Here is a 14,147-nt window from a genome sequence, read left to right on the forward strand (position 1 = left end):
TATATTTCATATAAATGAAATCATACAACATGTGAGTTCTTGTGTTTAGTTCATTTACTTAGTGTATTTTCAATATGGTACTACATGTCATAGCATGTAGCAGGACGTCTTCATTCCTTTTTGTGGCTAAATTACATTCAATTGTATGTATATACTACTTTCGTTTATCCATTCATCTGCTGATAAACACTGGGGTGTTTCCACCTTTTGGATACTGTGAATATTGTTGCAATGGACTTTGGCATACAAGTATCTGATTGTGAGTCCCCATTCTCAATTCTTCGGGGGTACATCCCCAGGGATGAAATTCCTGTGTCACAATAATTCTATGTTTAGCTTTTTGAGGAACTGCCAAACAGTTTTCCACAGTGATTATACATTTTACATTCCTATCATCAAGACACAAGTATTCTAGTGTCCATATCCTCTCTAACACTTATTATTTTCTAGGGGTTTTTTGTTTTTTGTTTTTGTTTTTGTTTTGCATTATTTTGTAATAGTCATCCTGATGGGTATGAAGTAGTATTTCATTGTGGTTTTTATTTGCATTTCCCTAATAATTAGTGATTTTAAGTATATTTTCACATCCTTACTAGCTATTTGTATATCTTTTATAGAAAAATGTCTATTCAAGTCATTTGCTCATTTTCAGTCTGGTTACTTGTATTCTGTTGAATTCTAGGAGTTCTTTACATATTCTGGATATCAATCCCTTATCAGATACATGATCTGAAATATTTCTTTCATTCCATGGCTTATCCTTTTCACTCTTTGTTGGTGTACTTTGATGTACACCAGTGTTTCATTTTCATAAAGCTGAATTTATATATTTTTCTTTTTTTTTAATTTTTAAATGTTTTTATTTTGAGAGGGAGAGAGCATCAGTGGAGGAGGGGCAGAGAGAGAGGGGAAGACACAGAATCTGAAGCAGGCTCCAGGCTCTGAGCTGTCAGCACAGAGCCTGACAGGGTGTGGTGGTGGGGCTCCAACTCACAGACTGTGAGATCATGACCTGAGCTGAAGTTGGATGCTTAACTGACTGAGCCACCCAGGTGCCTCTATATATTTCTTTTGTTGCCTGTGCTTTTGTTGTCTTATCCAAGAAATCATTGCCAAATTCAATGTCATAAAGCTATTGCCCTATGGGTTTTTTTCTTTTAAAAAATATTTTTATTTATTTTTGAGAGAAACAGCACTAGAGGGGGCAGAACAGAGAGAGGGGGATAGAGTATTTGAAGTGGACTCTGCGCTGACAGCAGCAAGCTCAATGTGGGGCTCAAACTCATGAACCATGAGATCATGAGCTGAGTGGAAGTTGGATGCTCAATCAACTGAGCTGCCCAGGTGTTCCTGTTTTGTTTTGTTTTTTGTTTTAAATTGTTATTTATTTTTGAGAGAGAAAAAAAGCAAGGGAGGGACATAAAGAGAGGGAGACAGAGAATCCGGAGCAGGCTCCAAGCTGTCAGCACAGAGCCTGACGTGGGGCTCAAACTCACTAACTGTGAGATCATGACCCCAGCTGAAGCTGGATGCTCAACCAACTGAGCCACCCAGGCACCCCTGTTTTTTTTTTTTTTAAAGAGAGAACACAAGTGGAGGAAAGGGAGAGAGAGAGAGAGAGAGAGAGAGAGAGAGAGAGAGAGAGAATATTAAGCAGCCTCCCTGCTCAGCACTGAGCCTGATGGGGGCTTGATCCCACAGCCCTGGGATTATAACCTGAGCCAATATCAAGAGTTGGACATTCAACTAACTGAGCCACCCAAGAGGACTTGCCCTATGTTTTCTTTTAAGAGTTTTATAGCGATAGGTTTTACATTTAGGTATTTGATCCATTTTGAGTTAATTTTTGTATATGGTGTAAGGTAAGGGTCCAATTTCCTTCTTTTGCATGTAGATATCCAGTTTTCCCAGCACCATTTATTGAAAATACCATCCTTTCTCCCACTTAATAGTCTTGGCATCCTTATAGAAAATCATGTGACCATATACACGAGGCTTTATTTCTGGGTTTTATGCTATTCCATTTGGTCTATATGCCTGTCTATGCCAGTACCACACTGTTTTGATTACTGTAGCTTTATAGTAAGTTTTCAAATCAGGATCATTTCCAGCTTTGTTCTTCTTTTTCAAGATTATTTTTGGCCATTTGGAGTCCCTTGCAACTCCATATGATTTAGGATGGATTGTTCCATTTCTGCAAAAGACAGAAACAAAAACACGTTGCAATTTGATGGGGACTGCATCAAATGTGTAGATTGTTTAGGGTAGCATTGAATCCAACAATATTAAGTCTTCCAGTCCATAAAAACAGAATGTCTCTCCATTTCTTTGTATTTAATTTCTTTTACCAATGTTTTATGGTTTTCAGAGTACAAGTCTTTTGTCTCTGGTTAAGTTTACTCCTAAGTATTTTATTCTTTTTGATGCTAATGTAAATAGGATGGTTTTCTTAATTTCCTTTTCAGATTGTTCAGTGTTTATGTATAGAAATGCAACTGATTTTTGTATATTGGTTTTGTGTCCTGTACCTTTGCTGAATGTTTATTAGTCCTTTTTTGGGTGGTGTGGAATGTTTAGAGTTTTCTACATATAAGAGCATGTCATCTGTGAACAGACAATTTTACTTCCTCTTTTCCAATTTGGATGCCTTTTATTTCCTTTTCTTGCCTAATTGCTCCTGTTAGGACCACCAGTACTATCTTGGATAGAAATGATGAGAGTGGGCATGCTTGTCTTATTCCTGATCTTAGAAGAGAAAGTTTCAGTTTTTCACCATTGACTATGATGTTAGCTATGGGCTTTTCAATAAGACCTTTATTATGTTGAGGTGAGTTTCTTCTATTCCTAGTTTGTTGAGGTGGTTTTTTTTTTTTAATCACAAAAGGGCCAATTTGGATGCTTTTCATTTTTTTCTTGCCTAATTGCTCTGACTAGAACTTCCAGTACAATATTAAATGGCAGTGGTAAAAATAGACATCCTGGTCTTGTTCCTGGCCTGGAGGAGAAAGCTTTCAAAGCTTTCAGTACTTCACCATCAAGTACAATATTAGCTGTGGATTTTTTATAAGTGCCCTTTATCATATTAAGGAAATTCCCTTCCTTCCTAGTTTTCTGAGTGTTTTTATCATGAAAGCAAGCCCTACCTCTGAGAGCATCCATGTGTAGTAAGGGCAGGTAAATCTTCATGGCTCTGGAGCCCAGGGCCCCTCACATTACCCACCCAACCTTAACAGAGGGTGGGTTAAATAGAACCTCAGCCACTAAATCTAGAATAGAAATCTAGAATCCCAATTCATCAAGCCAAACCCTGAAGTCCAGCTAGGATGACTTCTTTTTTTTTTTTAAGTTTTTTTTTTTTAATGTTTATTTATTTATTTTGAAAGAGAAGGGAGCATGACTGGGAGAGGGGCAGTGAGAGAGGAAGCAAGAGAATCCCAAGCAGGCTCTGCACTGCCAGTGCACAACCTAACATGGGGCTCGATCCCATGAAAGAATGCCTAGAAACAACATGAAAACATATGAAAGTATAAAACTCATTGATAAAGTTAAATATACAGTCAAATTCAGGGCACTCTAATATTGTAATGGTGGTGCATAAATCGCTTTTTAATTTATTTTTTAAACTTACATCCAAGTTAGGGTTTTTTTTTTTTTTAAGAGAGAGCGCATGAGCAGGAGAGAGAGAACCTTAAGCAAGCTCCACACTCAGCATGGAGCCTGGTGCCGGGCTCAATCTCACAATCATGACCTGATTGGAAATCAAGAGTGGGATGCCCAACCTGCTGAGCCACACAGGTGCCCTTAAGTTTCTTTATTTTATTTATTTAAAAATTTGTTAATATTTATTTATTTTTGAGAGAGACAGAGTGTGAGCTGGGGAGGAGCAGAGAGAGAGGGAGAATCTGAAGCAGGCTCCAGGCTCTGAGCTATCAGCACAGAGCCTGATGTAGGGCTGGAACCCATGAACCATGAGATCATGACCTGAGCTGAAGTCCAACACTTAACTGACTGAGCCACCCAGGTTCCTTTAAGTTTTTATTTTAATCACCTGGTCCTCATCACAAGTACACTCCTTAATTCACATCACTTATTTCACCCATTCCCCCCATCCTCTGGTACCCATCAGTTTGTTCTCTAGAATTAAGAGGTAGGATGACTTAGTGCACCTGGGTGGCTCATTTAGCTAGGCATCCAACTTCGGCTCAGGTCATGATCTCACGGTTTGTGAGTTTGAGCCCCACATTAGGCTCCACATTGACAGTGCAGAGCCTGTTTGGGAGTGTCTCTCTCTCTCTCTCTCTCTCTCTCTCTCTCTCTCTCTCTCTCTCTGCCCCTCCCCCACCCATGCTTTCTCTCACTATCAAAATAAATAAGCAAACTTAAAAAAAAAAGTAGGATAACTTATTTCTTGTCCTTTTAGATCCCTGATTTTCCCCATGCTGTTCTGCTATCCAACACATTATCCTTAAAGGCCCTTCTTCTTTCAGCTGAAGCTGAAAGCTATTGAGCTTTTCTGTACCTCTTTTAGGGCTTGGGGATCTTGGTAAGATTGACAAGGTTCCTTGTTCCATGGACCTCACAATCTAATTAGGGGAGAGAGATGATAAACCTATGAAGAAAAATGTCAGGTAATATTAAATTTTCTGCAGATAGAGAAAATAGGGTGGTTTAATGGTCACTAGGCAGTTACTTAGATTGAGTAGGTAGTCATGGAGGGCTTCTCTGAGTAAGCTGATGAATTTGATGGAACTGAATGGAATTATTCTCTGTAGGACTTTTTAAAAAGCAACTGTTTCCATGACAACTATCTATGGACTTAACAAATGTGCATGGTCATTTATAAGTATAGTAATGTGTGCTACTTTCCTAGGACAGTTGATCAACAGCATCTTTCACACCATTTCCAGCCAGTGCCAGCCCTAAAAAGCGATCCCTCAATACCACGAAATTTGGGAGCAAGCTACAAGCCACTTCTCTACTCTCTAGGACAGTCATCTGAGGTTCTCACCACACCCCATGCTGCCCCTGAGCTTTGGCCCTTCTGCCTAGAATTCTCCTTTCCTGAGCCTTTACATGCTTCTCTGTAGCATTCTTGGCGTGCTTACCTCATCAGGGTCTTATTAAATGCCTCCCCGCTCCTGATGGCCTCTCCCATAGTCTCTGTTTTATGTTCTTTTCAGCACTCATTAGAATTTGAAATTATTTTGTACTATTTGTCTCTCCTGTTTAGAAGGTAAGATGCTTCAGGGAAAAGATGTGTTTTCTTTTGCTCAGCACTGTGTTCCCTGGGGGCCTATGTGAGCACCTGAAATACAGTTTGGGGACAATAAATGTTTGCTGAATGAACACCCACATGGAACAGGATTGTATTAGCTAACACTCTACAGATGAGAATCTTCCAAGCTCAACTGTAAGCATAGTTCTTCATTCACTTCAGTGCGTGGTTATGAGAGTGGGCTCTGGATCTAGATGTCCTGTACTCAAACCCCTACCCTCTTCTTACTTGTCAAGTAAGATCCCCAAGCACTTTTTCCAACTTTGAAGGGATGCTAATTGTATATACCTCAATGTCAATGTAAAGATTAAATGAGTTAATACCTATAAAATGTTTATAGTTATGCTTGGCATGTCTTGTTACTATTCCCTAGTATCCAGTGCAGTGCCTGGTACCCAGTAAGTAATTGCCAAACATAAATGAAATTTTATGGTACAGCAATTATTCCAGGCTTTCATTAGACATTGTGGTGGATTTCTTTAAAAAGCTTCCCAGAGGGGCACCTGGCTGGCTCAGTTGATAGAACATGCGACTCTTGATATCGGGGTCTTGAGTTCACACTCCACATTAGGCGTGGAGCCTACTTTAAAAAAATTGTAAAAAGCTTCCTAGAGATTATAATCTAGTATGAGGGAAGTGGTGTGTAAACAAAAAGTTTAAAAAATATCCCAAGAATAGGATGGCTATTGAAGAGACAAAATTATCTGCCACTTTGGAACCTGGTTCATAGTGATGATGGCATCTAGGATCTTTGGCATCCAGAAGTGGGGATGGGCTCAAGTTTGGCTGATGGAGGAAGCATTGAGCTGGCTTCTATGGAATGAGGAGGTGGTGAAACAGGGTAAAGGTAGAGGGTGTTTTTTCCAGGTGTGAGTTCACAGTGATGGAGAAGGCCTAGTTCTAGTTTCTGATTGACTAGCAAGTTGCTGATGTGTTTTGTCTCAGGAAGATCTCAGATTTTTAAACCTCGTTTGAAGGTAGGGCCATCAATAGGTAGGTATACATGTAACTCACTCTAGAAATTCCCCCCAATAGAACCCATTTTCCTACAGGTGGATTGGGGATAACATGATCTCCAAAGGTAGTTGTGAGAGCATAACATCATCCAAGTAGTCAGGGAAGCTTTGGAAGTCAAGGAAACCATGATATCACAGAAGGGCAATAGCATCTTGGGAGGAGGGAATGGAAGGGGCTTCTATTACCAGGGGAGCCAGCCCTGGCCCTTGTTGCTCCAACCTCAGTGACAAAGGAGGAACGTAAGTGTGGGTATCTTTGATGGTTGTGTATTTAGTCTTTTAGGGGGGAGATAAACAATAAGATTCTTTTTTCAAGCCTCTGCCCAGCCTCACTGGTCTCTTTCTTCTCCCTTTGGTCATCTTTAAGATTCTTGTCTAAATTTGCTTCAGCCCTTGAGACCAAATCCGTTTATGTGCCACATACCAAGAGTCCAAGCTAAGAGACCAACTGGGGAAAATGCAAAGCGTGGAGCAGAAAGGCATCAGAATGCTAATCTGACCTCAAGATGCTGAGAGAAGTGAACCAGCTTTTGAGGGATCCTTTGTCCTTTAAGAGCCTAGGATGAATTCCTCCTACTTGAGGGAACCCAGAGCCTTCAAAGGTTTTGAGTGTGCTTTCTAACCCAGGAGACTGATGTTTCCAAATGGCTATCACAATGCCTTTAGACAGGCAGAGCCCTTTCCTTACTCCCAGGAGATAATCTAGAAGGAAATATATGTGTGTATATGTGTGACACAGTGACAAAATTTCATTCAGGTACAAGTGACTGATATCAGAGGCCTTTGGAAAGTCTCTTCAGACAAGGGAGAAGGGTATCAGGGTAAACTTTCCTGAGTGTCAGTAGCCACAGGACTGAGAATGGGAAATTTGAGAACGTGTGAAAGCTGTAATACTTTTTGGAGCACCTCTGAAGATATAAATTCCCACCCAAAGTTTGGAACACACACTTGTATTTTTATAACCTAATTTGTTCCAAAAATAACTATGTCTGATATCCAGAAGTGTGAAGGCTCAGAAGAAAAGGGAAGTGGGGAAGAGAAAGGATTTTTTATCCTCTTGATTTTGTGAGGAAAACAAAACAAGTCTTCCAAAAAAAAAAAAGATCTGCTTTTATAATTTTCTCAGCATCTTGCCAGTGTTCACTTACTGGGAGGAAGAGGAGGAGGAGGAGGAGGAGGAGGAGGAGGAGGAGGAGGAGGAGGAGGATAAGACCTGGGGCTGTAGTGGAGAGAGCTGACAAAATACACTCTTCTCATTAACTGGCGCCCACAGGGCAGCAATTCCCAATTTAAGGAAGGAGAATCTGCATCCTTACCCTTCCAATCGCTCCATACCCACCAGCCCTCCGCCCCCCCCCTCCCCCCTTCCCCGTGTCAGTGATTTAAAAAGCCCTTTCTTGTCCCTGCTGCTCTTTTCAGGAAATTCTGAAGATAGCCTCAGACAACAGGAAACGGGACAGGAGGTGGGGGTGGAGGGGGGAAAACCGACAGTTACATGGTACACATCAATTTCATGGGTCCTTGAGGGCTGTGCACAACCTCTGTAATGAGACGGTAGTAATAGCAGCGATCATCATTGGCAGCATTGCCAATGACCGTGCCTCAATGTTGAACCCCATATCTCCGTGCCAACCACTTGCATCATCGCATTCAATCCTCACAAGCCTCCCCCAAGCGAGGAATGAGGAGGAACCGAGGCTCAATTGAAGCACTGGTGGCTGGTGGGGTGCAAACCCATTCTGTCCCACCCACCCCGGAACCGTTCCCAGGTGGATTCAGGCCTGGGATTTTCGTGCCACATTCACTCCTGAAACGGTCATCTGTAGCACAGATGGTTCTATCTAGGGACGAATTACGGTCCACCCGGCACTGGGAAAGAACGGCCTCCGGGCAGCTCTCAGCGGAACTTTCCTGTCGGCGGCGCGTGTTCCCGTCCGGGCGGCCGGGCGCGCGGTCCAGGAGGGGGACACTTTCTGGCGCGGACCGCGAGAGGAGTCTGCGAGCGCCGCCGCCGGAGAAGACCGACTCTCGGCCCGAGCCAGCCCGCGGCGCCCGGGCCTGGCCGGCCGCTTCCCGCCTCAGCCGCCACCTCCGCCCCCGCCGCCGCAGACGCAGCCGAGCAGGAGAAGCGGGAAGCGCAGCCAGTTGGCCCTGCCCGGCCCGGCGCGGCCCGGAGCCGCGGCGCAGGAGGTGAGTGCCGGTGCTGGCCCCCGGCTCCGGGCTTGGGCCGCCGGGACGGCAACAATGGGGGCCGAGTGGGGACGCGGCCCGGGCCCGTGGCGCTCAGCGGCCTGGGGCAGCAAGCCCGTCCCAGCGGCCCGGGCCTTGGGGCGCTGGATCCCCACTGGGGAACTCCAGTGGCCGGAGCCTTGGCTGGGGTTTTGGCCTCGACCCGGGGCCTCTGTGGCTTGGTATTTAGTATCTTGGTAGCCAGGAAAGGGAGTCACAGGGGCTCGGAGACTTAACTCCAGTGGTGTGCGCTCTTGACGCTTAATGCGGACACCCTGGAAGCTAACCATAGTGGGGTGGATGGGGGGGGGGGGGGCTTGCGTTTGGAATTCTAGGGCCCTCCGTGTGCCTGGTCCCTAAGGCACATCGGGATGTGTCTCCCCCCCGCGCCCCCTCTGTCCCACGTCTGTGAGCTTGGCCGACTGGGGTCTGGCTGGGGAGTAGAGGCACTGGGAGTTTAGCTTCTCTGGGGTAACCCGTGATTGGTTCCTGGAACGACTGGAAGCTCAGCTGGGCACAGAGGAGTTGAGCAAAGAGCTGGATTCTCTGGCCCAGATGTATCCTGGCGTTGAAGGGTTCTCAGGCAGGGAACTGAATGTCACCAGAGTGTCACGGTGAGTAGCGTTGCCTCCCTTGGTGTTAGGGTGAGCTGGAGTTGTGATTTGGAGAGTGTAGAGAAGTGTTGGTAGGCTGCCGAGTTTGGTAGGTTGCTTTATGTGGGCCACGGTGATGGCAGCCTGGGAGATGAACAGGAGAACTTTGCAGAGTGGGCTTTCTGATAGAGAATGACCTCTTACTGCGGGGGAGTGGGTGACTCAGATCTGTTAGAATTCCCGTGCTTGCTAGTGGATGTGGCTGACTATGTTAGTGACTGGACACCAAGGTGGATGGGGCTGGAAAGGGCTTTTGGGGGCTGAAAGAGTTTGTTCCAGAGTAGAAGACACTGTGGAATCATTCCTTTTCACTCCAAGTCAGAATGGTAGCTGTCCTTGACAGTATTTTAAGTAAAGAATTTCTTTGTGGTATTTGGATCCAAAGCTTTCTTCTGTACTTTTCTTTTTTTTTTTTTCCTCCTGTTTTTGAATTGTGACTCATACTTTCATTTCAGCACTGTGGCTATTGTTTGTAATGCTAGACAAACTTAGACACCATAATATATGTAAATTCTAGGGGTTTTCAGTCCAATTCTTAGAAATCTAAATTAATTTCAGAGCCTGTTTTCACTAATTTGTGTGTCATTGTTTAATGTGTGCAACTCTACAGAGGGATGTGAAAACCCTAACAGTTTATGTTGTTAAATGTTCTTTGTATCCCTAATCCATGAAACTTCATTTTCTCCTGCTGCCATGAAGTCATTATGTTGAATCTGTTAAATCTTAGTGACTGCCATTTGAGCTTTTACAGAACATTATCTTCTTCACTAGAAGTGTTCTCCGTCTTCAGTGAATTTGGTCTGCACACTGTGTCTCATCTGTATTATTGAAGGCAGTGTGCAAACTCCAGCTCTGAGGCCTGCAGCTGTGCACCAGAGCTCTGTGTGTAGCATTCAGGCAAAGTTGGTGTGTTGTCTGTAGATGAGGTATGAAACTCTATACAACAAATGGCAGTATCAGACCATTGCACCTTCTGAGTTTATTTAGAGTGTTAAGAGGTACTGCCCAGTTGGAGTCTATAAATTTTCAGTGAAATGTGAGGTAATTCTGACTATCTGTAGGTTGTACTAATAGTTCTGGTTTCCCCCCCTTAATCTTTAAAAAATCCTGTATGTCCCTTGATTTCTGTCTCTCTTAAATTTTTATATTTTAAATAGTTAACTCTTTCATAAACCAGTGTCTGTTGAATTATGACAGGTACTGTGTTGGGCATCTTTACAATGGTAATATTTTTGGCATTTTAATAGTAGTTCTTAGTTCAGAAGTGGCTATAGGTCTGTGAGAGAAGAAGTGGTTCAGGTATATTATGCTTTTAATTGGTAAAGCTGCTGAATGAAGTTTTTTATACAGTATTAATTTTGACTAGTGAAAATTGATTGTCTTCATATATTTTCATGAAAAAGGTGAGCTATAATGTGTTCACATTAGTATGGGATTGTTTTTGCATTAATTTAAATACACCTGTTAACTTTAAGTATTTCTGTAGACAAACCACAGGTAACATTTTGTTTCTGTGTGTGTTTGTGAATAGTGATTTATAAATACTGTATATGTGCTTGGGTTCCCCAGGAAGCCGTCACACTTTCCTTTCCACTGTGGTTTGGGAGCATGAAGGCGTTGCTTACCCCCTTTGTCTGGTTCACTGTATGTAGGCTGGGAGTGTCTGCTGATCACTTGGAGTGCTGTCCCCTAGAACAGGAGGAATAAGATTGAGGTAAGGCTCAGTCTATTTGAAATTGCTTGCCTCTTGGTTTTCACTGCATACAATATAATGTAAATTATATTTGAAAAAAAATTTTTGCCTTAATCGTTAATCTCCATTCTGATCTAGTAGAATGAAATTCTGTCCTTTGCTCTCTTCTCTCTCTGTGTTTATATTTTGGCCAAAAATCCAAGGCACTCACATGATAAATTCTTTAAAATATCTTTCATTTTCTGTCTAGAATGTTCACTTGATCAAAGAAAAGAAAAAATGGTTTACATATGTTGTTTTGAAAAAAAATTTTTTATTATTACATTTTATTTATTTTTGATAGACAGAGCACAAGTGGGGGAGGGGCAGAGAGAGACGGAGACACAGAATCCAAAGCAGGCTCCAGGCTCTGAGCTGTCAGCACAGAGCCCAATGCGGGGCTTGAACCCACAAACCGCGAGATCATGACCTGAGCGGAAGTCAGAAGCTTAACCGACTGAGCCACCCAGGTGCCCCAACATATGTTGTTTTAAAAGCAAAGTGATTGCTGAAAGAAGTGTTTTTGAATACCTCTTAGTCAAATGGATTGACTTCAGAAACTCTTGGAAAGAAGCCTTAGAGTTTTTGCTTTTTTTTTTTTTTAATTTTTTTAACGTTTATTTATTTTTTGAGAGACAGAACTTGAGCAGGGAAGGGGCAGAGAGAGAGAGGGAGTTACAGAATCCAAAGCAGGCTCCAGGCTCTGAGCTGTCAGTACAGAGCCCAATGCGGGGCTCAAACCCACAAACTGTGAGATCATGACCTGAGCCGAAGTCGGACACTTAACTGACTGAGCCACACAGGTGCCCTGTGATTTTGCTTTATGTAGGAAAATTCTGAGGTGTCTAGTACAATAGGAAGGGCATGGTCTTTGGAGTCATCCCACCTCTACTTCTTTCTTGCTTTTTGACCTGGGTAAGCTGTTAACCTTTCTGAGCCTTGTTTTATTTATTTATTTTTTTCCTTCTGTAAAATGAGGATAGTATAACCTTCTCTGCAGATTGTATTGGGGACTGAAGATGAAGGCCTAGTACTTTGTAGGTAGTCAGTGCTTGCTGTTAGTAGTAGTGTCTTGCTCTTAGTAGCTGTTAGTGTAGTTAGAAGTAGTAATGGGGGCACTATTTTCAGTAGTATTAGTAGTAGGAGCATAACCAGGTGCTGTGCATGGATGAGGGGCTCAGTTTCTTTGTCTGGTGAGGAAGGCAGCCTGCTGTCTGCACCTGTTTGTACTCTGGACAGGTGAGAGAATTACCGAGGTAGTCTTTATCTAGTACTGGTGGGCAGGAGTCCACACTATAAAGTCCAAGGTCATTCCTGGCACTGGTAGGTTTTTTTCCTGGCAGTTTCTATGGAGAAGCCAGGAGGTAACTGTTCGGCATGTCCTTGTTTTGAGAACTGTAAGCATTCCCATTTACACTGCTAGAGTATGACAGGCAGCATCATGTTCTGTGTATCCCATGGTCAGGATGTTTCTCTAGCTTTCGTCTTATCAGAGACCTGGCTTTGGTCTTTTTGCTAGGAAGGCTCCAGATGCTAGAGAGATTTGTCATCTTTCTCTAATTTGGGGTATTTTGATAGAATATAGCACTCTGTTCAGAAAGTTTTTGATGAACAGAAGGTTGACAGCCTTTGTTACAGAATTGTTCAGTTTTATTTTTTCCCTATGGGAGGAAAAAAAGAAGTCAAGAGAAAAGTAAGAATAAGTATAAGCCAGATAGAAGTAATTAGAAATAACCGGCCATACAACTCTTCCAGTTTTCCTTAGTCAAATCCCTCCTCCATTGTGGCTGGTCTTTAACTTCTGTTAAAAGTAAATAATATTCCTTTAGCCTTAAAATACTGTGAACATCTAGATCCTAGTATGTCTCTATTTCAACATCTCACCTTTAGACTCAGCCACTCCTGTGTCTTCTTTCTAGTCCCTCTTCTGCCACAATTTCTCTGGCACTTGATGCTGTTGTTACAGTGAACTCCTTGAACATCCCAGCATGCTGAAGCTATTCCTCTCCTAACTTTCTTCCCCATTCTAGTGATTTTCTGACTCTTAGTCTTGCATTTACCAGGAATTAAGGCACCACCATCTCTTAAAAGATTCTTTGATTCTTTCTGGATTAAGCTGAATGCCTCTCCTTTATCTGGCCATTGCAGTTCTGTCCAAGCTTCTTTCATAATTACTCTGTACACTGTACTCTTAACTTTTGGTATATTTGTGTGTTTTACAGGCTAGGTTGTAATCTGCTTGAGAGCAGGACCTTGTCTTATTTATCCTTATATCCTAATACCTAACCATCTCTGGCACTGAGTAGCTACTCAGTAAATCTTTGTGGAATGAACAAATGAATGACCTCTGCATATGAAGTGACAGGAAATCATTCCTTGTGGAGCTGGTGGTGTGATGAGTGTTCTGATTTTAAGGCTGTGTCTGATCCTGGCTGAAACAGTGCTTCTGCCTTTGTACTTACAGGTTGTTAAAAGCAATACTTTATTTTGATTGAAAATGTGTTGCTTATTCCATATGTTCATAGTTTTCAGGCTGGGGGGGGCTATTACTTGCTTTCTGTGGGTCTGGCAAAAGTTTCATTTGGAAAAAATGGAAGTTTTTCGTTGGTATTATCTAGATTTTCCTTTGGCCATTTACTGCTCTGAGCACTTTGTCCTCATGCACGAAGAAGAGTGACTAGTCAGTTTGGGTCACAAGGTCTCCAGACAGCTAGTGGCCAGCCTGGGAGTGTGTAACGAATTTAACACCAGGATGTTGTGACTTTTACCGGCTGATGGACCTTTTGGAATTGAGCTCAATGTCACCATTTTCAGGATACAAGATTAGTTGCTCAAACTTTATTCAGGAATTTGAACTCAGTGACTATGAAATTATCTGCACTAGTTCTTTGCTTAGCCTAATACTGTACTAAAACTGGAACTGATGAATTAATTCTTTGTTAGGAGGCTATGTGTTCTGAGTTACTAACCTAGAAATTATGGAATTGTGCCAATTTCATAAGTCACCCTCTTGGTTCTTCTTTGTGGTAAGATAACTGGAGGGTGTACTATCTAAATTGATTTACATTTTCATGGTTGATCAGATCACATAAGAATCCCACTGAAGGCCAAGTGTGAGGAACCTTATTAAAGCCTATATAATGTAGTCTTCTTTCATGCAGTTGACAAATATAACATACTGCAGAAAAGGAAAGCATGAGAAGTAGTTAAAGGTAAAAATTGATATGAGATAAGGAAAACTG

The 14,147-nt window shown here is 42.5% G+C and overlaps 1 protein-coding gene across 8 annotated transcripts in view; it reads left to right on the forward strand.

Annotated features, from left to right (window-relative positions):
- Positions 1-6,507: 6,507 nt before the first annotated feature.
- Positions 6,508-14,147, forward strand: part of RAD54L2 (RAD54 like 2) — a 112,639-nt gene continuing 104,999 nt past the window's right edge. For 2 of the 8 annotated variants that reach the window (XM_042929520.1, XM_042929516.1), the window contains exons 1-2: positions 8,294-8,481; positions 10,743-10,887. The gene's annotated coding sequence lies outside the window, so the exon portion shown is untranslated. Of the gene's footprint in view, positions 6,532-8,293; positions 8,482-8,712; positions 9,135-10,742; positions 10,888-14,147 lie in introns of those variants that run through there. The other 6 variants (XM_042929519.1, XM_042929517.1, XM_042929518.1 and 3 more) reach the window with 6 other exon arrangements.

Source organism: Panthera leo, chromosome A2 (assembly GCF_018350215.1).
Source record: "Panthera leo isolate Ple1 chromosome A2, P.leo_Ple1_pat1.1, whole genome shotgun sequence".
In the NCBI taxonomy this organism is placed as follows: domain Eukaryota; kingdom Metazoa; phylum Chordata; class Mammalia; order Carnivora; family Felidae; genus Panthera; species Panthera leo.